This window comes from Aedes aegypti, chromosome 3 (genome assembly GCF_002204515.2).
Source record: "Aedes aegypti strain LVP_AGWG chromosome 3, AaegL5.0 Primary Assembly, whole genome shotgun sequence".
Classification (NCBI taxonomy): domain Eukaryota; kingdom Metazoa; phylum Arthropoda; class Insecta; order Diptera; family Culicidae; genus Aedes; species Aedes aegypti.
In genome coordinates this window covers 135,545,226-135,558,063 of record NC_035109.1, presented here as the reverse complement: position 1 = coordinate 135,558,063, position 12,838 = coordinate 135,545,226, and the positions used below count along the sequence as shown (strand labels likewise).

At 35.3% G+C, this 12,838-nt stretch overlaps 1 protein-coding gene across 3 annotated transcripts in view; it reads left to right on the top strand.

Moving 5' to 3' along the window:
- The window catches only part of LOC5571462 (WSCD family member AAEL009094), a 115,957-nt gene that overhangs the window by 23,840 nt on the left and 79,279 nt on the right, over nucleotides 1-12,838 (top strand). The gene's annotated exons all lie outside the window — the stretch shown is intronic.

Genomic DNA, 12,838 nt, shown 5'->3' with positions numbered 1-12,838 from the left:
ACAAGGACACAACCGATAGCAGTTGGCATCGTTGGCTTTCCACACATACACAGCAGGAAACGACAAGGCGAGCTTGTGTACAGTAAAATATAATTAAGATAAAATCACCACTTCACCGCACTTCTCGAGCAAACGACTTGCTTTCTAAAACTAAGCGCAGGCTGTGCCGGAGGGTCAAGCCTCAAGGATCACAATGTCCACAGGATATGCTTTCCATGGATAATTTTATTACAGATGGAGAAAAAAAATGTGCTGGAATTAGGGTTACCGTGTTTTCCATTGTCTCTATATTAAAACCTATTTTCAAAACGCAAAAATACTTGTTTTAAGTTATTTGGTTTATTTAAAAAAATGAAAGTCTATCTTCTGTAGTATCAAGAAAACAGTACAATTGAAGTCATTTCGCAAAAGAGAATAGTATACGATTTTGAAAGACAAAACAGAGTAACACGCACTCTAAAAAGAGTACGAATGGAAACCCTAGCTGGAATAAGTACCGCTCCAACTTTACATTGTTTTTGGTGTGGGGTTGACAAACAACATGAGATTGAACCCATTATTCCGGAACGAAATGTTGTATTGCCGCTGTCAGTGGTAGGTATCTCTCTCCTGGTTGATGCGGTAATGTAAAACTGTTCCCATCAGAAGCGTGAGCCGTAGAGCAAACCATAATGCCGGGCGACATACTGTCATGGTGTGTTTAATACTTTCGATATTTTTATGCTAGTTTCGGTTACGTTCGTGAACATGAAACAAATGTGCTTGAAGTGCATACTCAAAACGGAATGTCGTTGTAAACATTAACGGAAAAATAAAAATTAGCATAAAATTAAAAAAAAACCTACGTTCTTTATACTGAAGGTTTTTTTTTTATACCAGCCTTTTCGGCTCGCGGAGCACTTTTTGAAATAAAATTGTTGTTCTTCATTATCAATCTGTTTGAATTCAGAAGTGTTTACACCCTTAAATTGCCTCTACAATTCGTACGAAAATCTTGAAGTAAGGTTAATTGGGATTTTATTTTAAAATTTTAATTCTAATTTAAAAAGATTTGTTTTATTTGACTGAGCAAATTTTTTAACTTCGAAGTTAATCTGTGACAATTAGGCTTCTGAATGAAATTATATCTGTTTTTGTTTAGACAATTATTTTAAATTTCGTAGCTTGAAAATGGCAGGAAAAAATTTTGTTTTATTTTGTTAGTTTTTGTCTGAATGGATTAACCACAAGTTCACACTCTCAAGTAATTGCACAAAGAGTGATGCTAACGGAGTGTGTGTGTTTTTTTTAATTTCTTTATTAGTATCATTCCAAACATTACATTCATCTGTTATATCTAGGTGTTATTAGAAAACACTATCATCCTAATTTGGTAAAACAAATTTAAGATCTGATTAACATTTTGTTAACAACATATAACATTTCATTTGCCGTAGCAGTTCAGATTTTTTACAGGTGAGTTGATTTCACTTGCTTATAAGAGAAAAAAACACGTTTTCAATTTACTTAACCTAACTTAACCTAAATATACAACGCATTAATCGTGGCAATGAATGATTGTAATGATTTTTGCTGAAACCATAAAAAAAAATTTCAACATTGAATAACTCATTGGTACTATACGAGGCAGGAAGCCTCAGAATCATTTTCAAAATTTTATTTTGAATTCTCTGCAGAGCTTTCTCCTTGGTAGTCCATATTGGTACAGCATACAACATGGCTTGCCTGAAAAATTGTTTGAATATCAAAAGCTTGTTTTTAAGACAAAGTTTTGATTTTCTATTAATAAGGGGATAGAGACATTTTACATATTTGTTACATATGGCTTGAATGTGATTTTTGAAAGTTAAATTCTTATCTAGCATGAGCCCTAGATACTAAACTTCATCTAACCAATTTATTGGAACCTTCCATTTTTGCAAGTATGAAGAAAAAATATCCAAACTATTTTGCAATCGACTACAGATGACACACAGGCTTCGTCCTTTTGACGGAGAGGCCTGTGTCATCCACAAACAAAGATTTTTGACATCCCTGAGGTAACTCAGGTAAGCCAGATGTGAAAATATTGTATAATATTGGTCCCAAAATGCTGCCTTGAGGAACACCAGCTCTTACAGGAAATCTTTCAGACCTGGAGTTCTGATAATTAACCTGAAATGTACAATTTGACAGATAACTTTGAATTATTCTAACGATGTATGTTGGAAAATTAAAGTTTTTTTTTACTTCACGATCAAACACTGCTGAACTGACGGAGTGTGTTGGCAGAACATTCTCAAAGTGTACGAAATTTTGGCTTTTTTACCTTATAACATGGGTTCAGAATGGTTTTAGAATTGGTCCAACGAGTAGATGACGCACACTGGGGCAGATCGCTGTTTTCGACGGCCAAAACCTCTAGTACTCTAGATATGCACCCTAGAGGTTTGGTGTCTTCGACAAAGTGTTTTGGAATAACTTGTACTATATTTTGACACATTCAGATTTGATCTAGATAAGTGAAAACTGATCTAGATCAGTTTTATCTTTCGATAGGAGCGTCCTAGCAAAAAACTTTCTTCTGCAAAGTTGTTCATTGAGGCATTTTTGACATTTCTTCGGAAGACACTTACACTCTATCACTGACGTGGATTACGATATATGACAATTTAGTAAAAACAGTCAAATAATCGATTTCGACCATTTTTTTTATAAAAAAAATTATTTACAAATTTTTTGTCATCAAGTATTAGAAGCTTAACTATAACAAAGTAAATTTACATCATTCACTAGCAAAATTTTCAGATTTAATTATATTTTTGGTAAAAACAGTCTAAAAATAGTGTTTTACAAAATCCAGGACAACTCATGAAGCGGCAGATGGCGGCAGCTAATTTTTTGTATACGACTAGCCAAGAACATAAGTTTCATTGTCGCGAAGAAAGAAAAGTGGGGCCACGTGGGGCTTTTTTGTTGTGGTGGTTTGAAAACTTGATGAAAATATGTTAAAAAATGCTTATATATGAGAAATTTTTCATGAGTTTATATTTTTCAAATGTATTTCTAAAACATATTGCATGTTGACGAAGTGATTTGAAAAAGTCATCACTAAACTGGTATCGTATAATATGGCTTTTATTAAACACAATACTATTACTCTAATGAAAATCAAAGGATAGATAGATAGGTAGATACACATATGGGACAATTTATCTTGAATTCTGTTCAAAAGTTTATTGGAATACCAGTTTAGAGATGACTTCTTCAAAACACTTCGTCAACATGCAATATGTTTCAGAAATATATTTGAAAAATATAAATTCATGAAAAGTTTCACAAATATAAGCATTTTTTAACATATTTTCATCAAATTTTCAAACCACAACAACAAAAAAGCCCCACGTGGCCCCACTTTTCTTTCTTCGCGACAATGAAACTTATGTTCTTGGCTAGTCTTATACAAAAAATTAGCTGCCGCCATCTGCCGCTTCATGAGTTGTCCTGGATTTTGTAAAACACTATTTTTAGACTCTTTTTACCAAAAATATAATTAAATCTGAAAATTTTGCTACTGAATGATGTAAATTTACTTTGTTATAGTTAAGCTTCTAATACTTGATGACAAAAAAATTTTTGAATATTTTTTTTATGAAAAAATGGTCAAAATCGATTTTTTGACTGTTTTTACTAAATTGTCATATATCGTAATCCACGTCATTGATAGAGTGTAAGTGTCTTCCGAAGAAATGTCAAAAATGCCTCAATGAACAACTTTGCTGAAGAAAGTTTTTTGCTAGGACGCTCCTATCAAAAGATAAAACTGATCTAGATCAGTTTTCACTTATCTAGATCAAATCTGAATGTGTCAAAATATAGTACAAGTTATTCCAAAACACTTTGTCGAAGACACCAAACCTCTAGGGTGCATATCTAGAGTACTAGAGGTTTTGGTCGTCGAAAACAGCGATCTGCCCCAGTGTGTGACGGAGATCGATGTCCGACGTCATTTTAGAATCCAAGTTGGCGATTTCCGGTTTGTGAACATCACTTTGAACTCATGCAATAGTAGTATTTTTGGAATGTGCTGTCGAGTAGATACGGTAGATACCTACATCTTGGATATTAAAATGGCGTCGGACATCGATTTCCGTCATCTACTCGTCTGCCTCGTTGTTTGTTTAAAGTATCATCCAGTTGTTCATTTATTATTTGTTAAAGATTTTCTGGAATTACTGAGTATTTCTCCAAGATAGTACAAGAGATTCTATGAGAGAGCTCACCAATAGTATTTCTATATCAGATTTTGAAATTTTTCCTAAAGGTTGTTTTCAGCTTCCTTCAATAAACCTTTCAGAAATTTTTACTAAGTTCCTGTCTGAAAATTCGGGAATTTACTTTCGGAGTTCTGAAGCTTTTTGACAGAATAACTGACGATGTGTTGTAGAATCATTAAACAATATCTTGTTTATTTTCTTTCGTGTTATGCAATCAACAATAATAGACGTTGAAATGGATATTATTTTCAATACATATATTTGTGTCTAACACCTTAAAAAATGTTTTGCACTTACTCCGATGTTTCATGATACTATGGCGAAGTAGGATTTTACTGAATTTAAATCATGGAAGAAAATTTGTTGTACAATCCCTGATGGACTTTAAGAAATTAATCTTAGTTCAAATACGTATAAGAATTCTGCAATTCTTTCAAAACTCTTAGAATTTACTTTTTTTTTTCTTTAGAATCCTTAAAGTTTTGCTCTTGGAGTATAAAATGAGTTTTGTACGAAGGTTCTCAAGAAAGGATCATTAAGCATTCCTCGTTTTTCTGACGAGAAAAACGATCCATTTTGAGTCCTTACGTGTAAAAGAAGCTTCAATCCCGTGAAACTGAAGAGGGGCATATTGCCCCGTTGGGGCGTATTACGAGTAACCCTACTGCTTCGCGTTAGAAAATGGGTTGACCAACGTGCGAAGTTTGATTTTTGACCAACTTCGCCGCATCGCAACTCGATTCTCAATAGTGCGCATAATGCACACGGCGGAGGGCATAGATGCGCACTATACCGAAGTGACTCGCGACGCAGCGAAGTGGGTCAAAAATCGAACTTCGCACGTTGGTTCATCCATGTTTAGTCGTGAAGCAGTATACCCAGATAAAAATAACATGCACTTAATAGTTCAATAAAAATAAAAGCGGATCATTCCCATTGGCAATTAATTGAAACAGAAATTCTTGCTTTTTTGTGATCATGTGAGAAATAGTTGCCTTTTGGTGTTTTGAGAAACAGAAAGGGTATAACTTCAATTTCATTACTCGTATCTCAAACTACATTTATAAGCATATTAAAATAAATGGTAGTGCCTATATCAGCCTGGGCATTAGCACATCGTACGGCAATGGTTTCCTCACAATGATAGGTGAATAAATATTCATCGAGCCCATCGGCATTGATTTCGTTAAAAGTGCTCATTACCACAAGGCTACCAAACAAAACGGAGAGGAACATTTATCCAGAAGAAGAATCTTCCAATCCCAAACAACAACCCATTCCATTTGTCCATCAGCAAAAGCTGACGCAAGCTGATTGCCCGGAGGAGGAATCTGTGCGGTCCATGGCGATGATGAAAGTTGCTGAATGTGCGCTGGAAAATGAACAACAAATTCCGTGCTGCTGATGAATGGAAAGCTCAGACTCATCTGCTACCATGAACCATACGCGACGCGTCCTTCAAGTGCTGTGGCTATATCAAGGTGGCCCTTTTTTATGAGATAAATCAAAATGGAGCTTAAGTTACACCCCAAATTTATTCATTTGGAACACCAGAATTTATTGTTAAAGTATTAAGCGGAATCCGTCAACTCCGTTTGTATGTAAAAATTGACAAAATAAATGGGAAAAATGATTCCAACAAAATTTTTGACCATAGATGGTACTGTAGTCGATGAATTTCCTCCATTAAGGTGAAGATGAATCGAAGCCAAACTTCAAATTATCAAGAGCACAAATCTAATAAATTCTGGTGTTCCAAATTTGGGGATGTAGCTTAAGATTTTTCCAGTTTGATTTGTCTCATAAAAAATGGGACAACTTAATGTAACCACAACAAAATAGTAATTGAAAACGTATTTTCCATATATTTTGTCGATTTTCTCCATACAAACTTCAAGCTCGTTTATTAGTTGACGGATTCCGCTCACACTGTCACTGTCACTGGTTCTGAAAGGCATAACTTAAGATGTTTGTAATTTAATCATTATGAGCCACTCTAACCTATATACCAACCCACATAGTAGCGAATATGGGAAGCAAAATATTGCCAGAATGTCGAAGGCAGATATATTTTTTTCTCTGCCATCATCTAGCAGCACTTTGAAAGTTATTGATGGTTCGCCATTCCCGGAATGTAAATTATGGTATGCCAATCCCTTTGGCCGGGGGTGATGGTGGGATCGCGATTAAATGTGGGATTATGTGCGGATGACATTCCGTTCCGTGGTTTGTTGATTGATTATTTATTTCTCTTTTGTTTCTGATTTGAGAATTTTAGCTAAAAGGATTATTTGGACATCAATTATTTATCTCACTGGAATATTAGCGATTTTATCTTTACGTTATATTCATCTCATAGATCTAAATGTTCTGTGTTAGATTAAACTAAATTTAGCAACTACATATTCACAGTTTATTAACAATATATTACATTCCATTTGCCGTATCAGCTAAGATTTTTTACAGATGCATAGAATAATTTTGTTCGACATTTGTTCCAATGTTCCAACATTCGATATTCTATGTAACTCATCAGTACAAGTACTATACCAGGGAAAGAGCTTCAGAATCATTTTTTATAAGACAATTTGCACCGTCTTCAGCCAAAGGCCGCAGAGACTGAACAATCACTAACGTTAGGCAACGGATAACATGAAACACCCAGTAGCCCAGTGACGAATTTTTCGTTTGACAAAAAGTTTCCACCGACTTGAGCGGGAATCGAACCCACACCTCGTGGCACAATACGCCTAAACGACTGACGCCGCTAACCGCACGGCCACGAAGCCCACGAAATGTTATTTTGAATTCTCTGCAGAGCTTTCTTCCTGTTAGGGCAAGTGTACCATTAGTGGTGCACCTAAGGGAAAACTGCTAAAACACGGTGTTAAGATCATGAAATATATGATTTTAACGTATCATTCGATAGATCTCAAATCCTTCTATCATTCAAATGTATAAAAATCATGATTCATTTGAAATTTCCCTGCAAAAAGCCTTGCACCAATAATAGGAACACTGTTCCTTTAGTGGAGGTATATTTTAAGGATGGTTCCTTTAGTGGCGCAAACCATTGATTTCTTATGGGACCCTCCACTATGGGTACTGATGCACCACTATAGGTGCAAAGGAGCAAAGGAGCAAAAAAATTAAGCAAAATAATTGTTTTAAATAGTTTTACGGTTAAATTTCATGAATATTATCCGATTACTTGTATCCTTTTCGCATCGTACATAATACAAAAATATCACATAATCATTTATTAGCGCGAAACATGCCAAAACACACTACCTCCACTATTGGAGCTACCTCCACTAAGGGAGCGTTTGCCCTATTACAACAGCTTGTCCATATCTTGGTACTGCATACATGGCTGGCCTGGAAATTTGTTTGAATATCAAAAACTTTTTCTTAAGACAAACGGGATAGAGACATTTTCCGATCGATTCTTGATTTGTTCTGGATTTTTCGTATTTCGATTAGTAATCTGAGACTTCCACAAAACTGCAGCGAAAACTATAGTTGGGGAGTTCCGGTGAGAATAATGGAAATTCGACAGACGATTATATTGGAAATATGTTATTAGAGAAAATCGCTTGTATTCTGAGGAACTTCTGTGATTTCAATGCATCCAGGTAGTCTAGTTGAAACTACTAGGATATACGATAGGATCTCTGGGATTCCGGTAAATTATGGTATTATTTATTAAATTCTTGATTTCTGGCATTTCAATCATAGATATTTTAAAATTTAGGAATACTGGGATTTCTATGGCATTTACAATAGAAGCGGCTTTCTGATTTTAGTGGTCGAGTTCCGAATTTGAAATTGACATTGAATCAAATATTTCGTTTGAAATTATTGGTTTCCGATAGGAACTTTGAAGTTTACAGAAATGAAATAATTCATCACAGTCATAGAAATCACATCGGAATTCTAAAACTGAAATCTGGAAACCTAAAGGAAATTTTGAATTTTTAGAATACCTAAATTTCGGGTCTGTATTCCTATAGACTTCATGAAACGTTATAGAAAATTTCAGGTTTCTAAGAGAAACTCATGCAATTACAATGGATGAAAATGCTGTGATTCCCATGGGTATTTTGTGAGTGGAATTAAGATTCCGGTAGGTGGTTTCAGTAAAAAATAGTTCTGAGATTTCTAAGGGTGTGTTTAAATTTTAGGAGGAGATTCGGGTAATTCAAAAAAAGGAATCTAATATCTTGTGGATGCTCCATCTAGGCGATCTCTATGCTAAATTTAACCATTTGATTGGAAAACGTTGATGGTTAGGTATAAATCAGGGATTCTCATAATTTTCTAACACTGAGACATGTATAAATCCAGAAGTATAAACATATTTTGTGCTTTTTCGAGTGAAAGATACGTTTTCCAGTGGCAGCACACTTCTAAAGTGTCAAAGTTTCAAATTGACTGATTTGGCTTCCGACCGCACAGGCAAAACATTATTATTCCCTCCGGAAGTTATTTCACACACGATACAAGTCTCATCTGCTCATTAGAAGCGCCAAGCAAACCATATGCGGCACCCAAACCCAAAGCTTTCCTCCAATCAAAATCTGCCGTGCTCCGGAGCGATAGGGCCATACATAGTTGTCACTGCATATGCAGCCACTACTGCAGCAGCAAGCAATGCCGTTGCAGCAAACCTGACACGGAAGGCTTATCATTCAGTCAGAGGGCTTGCCAGAGATCCCCAGGATGCAACCGTCGCTCTTTCCGGCGCTGGATAATGATATGCAAAACAGGTCATCATTTTCAGATTAGAAATTCCTATTTCGATCGTGCCATGCCATCAGCGTGAAAACGCCGCACCGCATTGGGATTTTCAGCAACTTATATAGGATAAATTGTGTGCATATTTGGTTTTGGAGTGGCTTAGAACATTTATTAGTCATGCGGTGTATATTCCTGTTTCGTGTATCATATCAACCGCAATTACTGGAGCGTGAACTCGTAAACTTTCTATTCAATTGCGTAGTTTGACACGCTCATCTAGCGTACTGCTAAACCATAGGGGAAAAGCACTAATTTTCGACCACCAATTTTCGGATTTCTTAACAAAGTAGGCTGAAATCGTATGATTGGGTCGAAAATTAGTGCTCTTCCCCTATGAGACTGTGATTTATCCATTTCCCACGGTACCTCCACCAATTAGAGGAAATGTGGAAATTCATATAATTGTGCATACTTACAGTCAAAGCTCGCTATAACGACAACTTTTATAGTGACAAAAGCTTTCTATAGCGACATTTTTCGGTCCATTGAAACATATTTTGATATAATAACTATTCTCTATAGTGACAATTCCCTATTACGACGGTCCCTTGCGATGTCGTTATAACAAGCTTCGACTGTATACATTCCTGCTAGCGTTGTAAGGCTTTCTCCAAACGACTCACATTTGGTCGGGGTTCTGCTAAACCGCACCAAGTGCCAAAAGTATTATTTTGAGATATTTAAGTTTAAACACAGTAAAAAATAATGAAGATTACATGTCATGTAAACTTCATTCATGCCATGTAAACAAGAAATCATGTAAACTTAAGTCTGAAATCATGTAAAAATGTGTTATATGTCATGTAATCACTCAGGATCCTGTTGGATTACATGATATATAATTGAAGTTTACATGACATATCATGTAAATATCCATGATATTCCACGCTCCAATTATGTGCATTATATGTCTCAGAAATTTACACGTTTCGTTCGAACGGTGAAGTTCACTCATCTGCGAGTAAATCGCAAATGACTCTTTTGAAAATTTCACCGTTCACGAATGACTAACAGGGTCCAATAATTAACTCAAGATAGAATATTCAAAAAAAATCATCAAATATTTTCCATTTAATTAGATTTGATTTCAAATCAAGAGGTACTCAGTTCACTCTGGCTGAACAAAAATTGAAGAAAATGGTTTTCAGTTCGGTATGGCTGAATGTGTTTCATGATTTCCAAGAACAAAGAAAAAAAGGAAAAAAAGGTTCATATCATCGCCATACATGTTGGAATGCTTGTCACAAATGTTTATGCACTATGAACGGAAAAGATTTGTAATTTTCCATAGAACTGGCCACAATGTAGTGGTATGAATTGGTACAAGCCAATTCGTATTCTGGCGTATTCTACCGACTTTCTCTTGATGGATTATCTATTTCAACAGAAGAGTTATTGAACCAAGTCACTCACGCATTCAAAGATTTGAAAAAGACAATAATGATGTAGTTAAAGAATGTGACGATAGAAGAAAACCATGAATTTGATCTGCCAGAGCGCACCAAGTTACTCCCATTTAGCACACTTTGGCTGAACAAAGTTCACGATTATTTATGTGAAGTGCATTCCAGGAACGGCATGCATTTCATCATTCCCGTTGTACATGAAACTGCTTGTGCTTTATTGTTCAAAAATAGTCATAAAAGATGAAAGTTGATTGATTTTTTATGACTCCCTGTTAGGGCCAACGTAAAAAAATATTAATCGGGATTCGAACTCGTGTCCTTCGAGTGGTGATTAGGCGTGCTACCTCTCGGTCATTTTGAACTGTTGAATTGAGAGCGAATAACTCGAAACAAGCTATGCGCGATCTGATCAAGGAGGCTGATGGTGGAAACAGGTGAAAACGTCATTTTCTGAACAGCTAAAGCGCACCAAGTGCTTCCAAATTATTTAGACAACATCAAATTTAAATGTCTTGTTATTTCATCACGGCTCCTGCATGGACCTATCTACATATTGTATATAAAGCGAAGGTAAGCGTTTAGCGAATGTTGATATCTTTTCTTCATACAAAAACACGATTTTTATATAAATGGTACTTGGTGCGGTGTGGCTGAACAAAATTGGAATGATATTAGATCAGCACCTCCGAAACAATACTGTATTTTACAAAGCCGTTAACTTACATGACATACTAAAATCCGTTGGTGTTGTTACTGTATGTTGTCCGGAGTGGCCACTTAACAATATTTAAGGAAGAATTAAAAAAAAATGCCGTCTTTAATCAGAATTATAAATTTCCTCCAATGACAAGCTAAGGTTTATGGTTCACTCTGGTTGGATACAATTTCAGTTTTACATATCATGCTAGAGAAAAAATTTGAATTTACTCAACGAGGGATGGTTCAAATTATTCGATATCTTAAATGTAGATAGGTTATGATAATCTGAATCCTCTAGTGTAAATAACTCATTTTTGAAAAAATTGGCGTTTGGTGCGGTTTAGCAGAACCCCGACCATTTATAATTTACAACGTCCGCCAAGTCAAATAGTAGTAGTAGTTCATATTTATTTATCTTCAGATAGTTTGGTTTACAAGAATTCACAAATTGTTACAAAAAAAATATATATTTATATAAGCCATTCCATGAAAAACCGATCTAGTGGGTCACCGAATTCCGTGAAAATTTGCTATTTTGTTCCTTATCCGAAATAAGGATACATGTGTTTTTCGATTTTTTGATTAGAGTGACCATTTAAGACATAGAGTGACCAAAAATCGCGATTTTTCTAAATTTTTATTTAAAAAAAATATAATTTTTGAACCGTTTGACCGATTTTCAATCTTTTTGGACAAATTGAAAGCTAAAGATTTTAACTTTTCAGAAAAAATATAAAATTTCACAAATTTTTTTTTAAACATGAAAAAATCAATAATTTCCGTTTTTTTGTGTTTTGAAGGCCTCGGGACCAAAAGGGCTGATGAAAGTTCAGTCAATTTTACGTTTACTGTCAAATTTTCAGCGATGTATATATTTTAGTTTTTGAGATAAATTTTTATAAAAAATCACTCATTATATATCGGTACACATTTACATTTACATTTATTTAATTGCTACGTCTTGGATCAATACCTTAATCCACCAGACTGTTAATTTAAATACTTAATTCTATGTTTAAAAGTACATTTGGGCACATTAAAATCAAAATAACATACTGCCTTGTCGGTGCGTAAAACCTCAGTTCGTTGGTCAATTCCGAGCAGTCGATGTTATTGGACAACAAGTCATACACAAATAATCGCTGAATCTTAGTTCGTCTGGACGTCAATGTTTCCAAATCTATCAGCCTACAACGACTTACATAGTCGGGAAGATTCGTTGGATCCAAGGTAACTGCCTTAAACAATAGTGTATGAAACAGCGCTGCACCTTCTCAATTCTGAGCATATGCGTTGCATGGTATGGAGACCAGACGCGACTTATGGACAAAAGGTCGAAAGACAAAAGGTCGAAAGGACAAAAGGTCGAAAGACAAAAGGTCGAATGGACAAAAGGTCGAAAATGATTTGCATCGTGGGAAATTTTTCCTTCTTTGAAAAAAGATATTCGACCTTTTGTCCCTTCTTTTTTGTTCTTCGACCTTTTGTCCTTTCGACCTTTTGTCTTTCGACCTTCTGTCCTTTCGACCTTTTGTCTTTCGACCTTTTGTCATAGATTCAGACCAGACGCACACTGCATATTCCATGACGCTCCTGACTAGCGAGCAATACAGAGCCTCCAGCGTGTACACATCTAAACTGCAAAACCATTCATATTGTATATTGCAATACCAAATT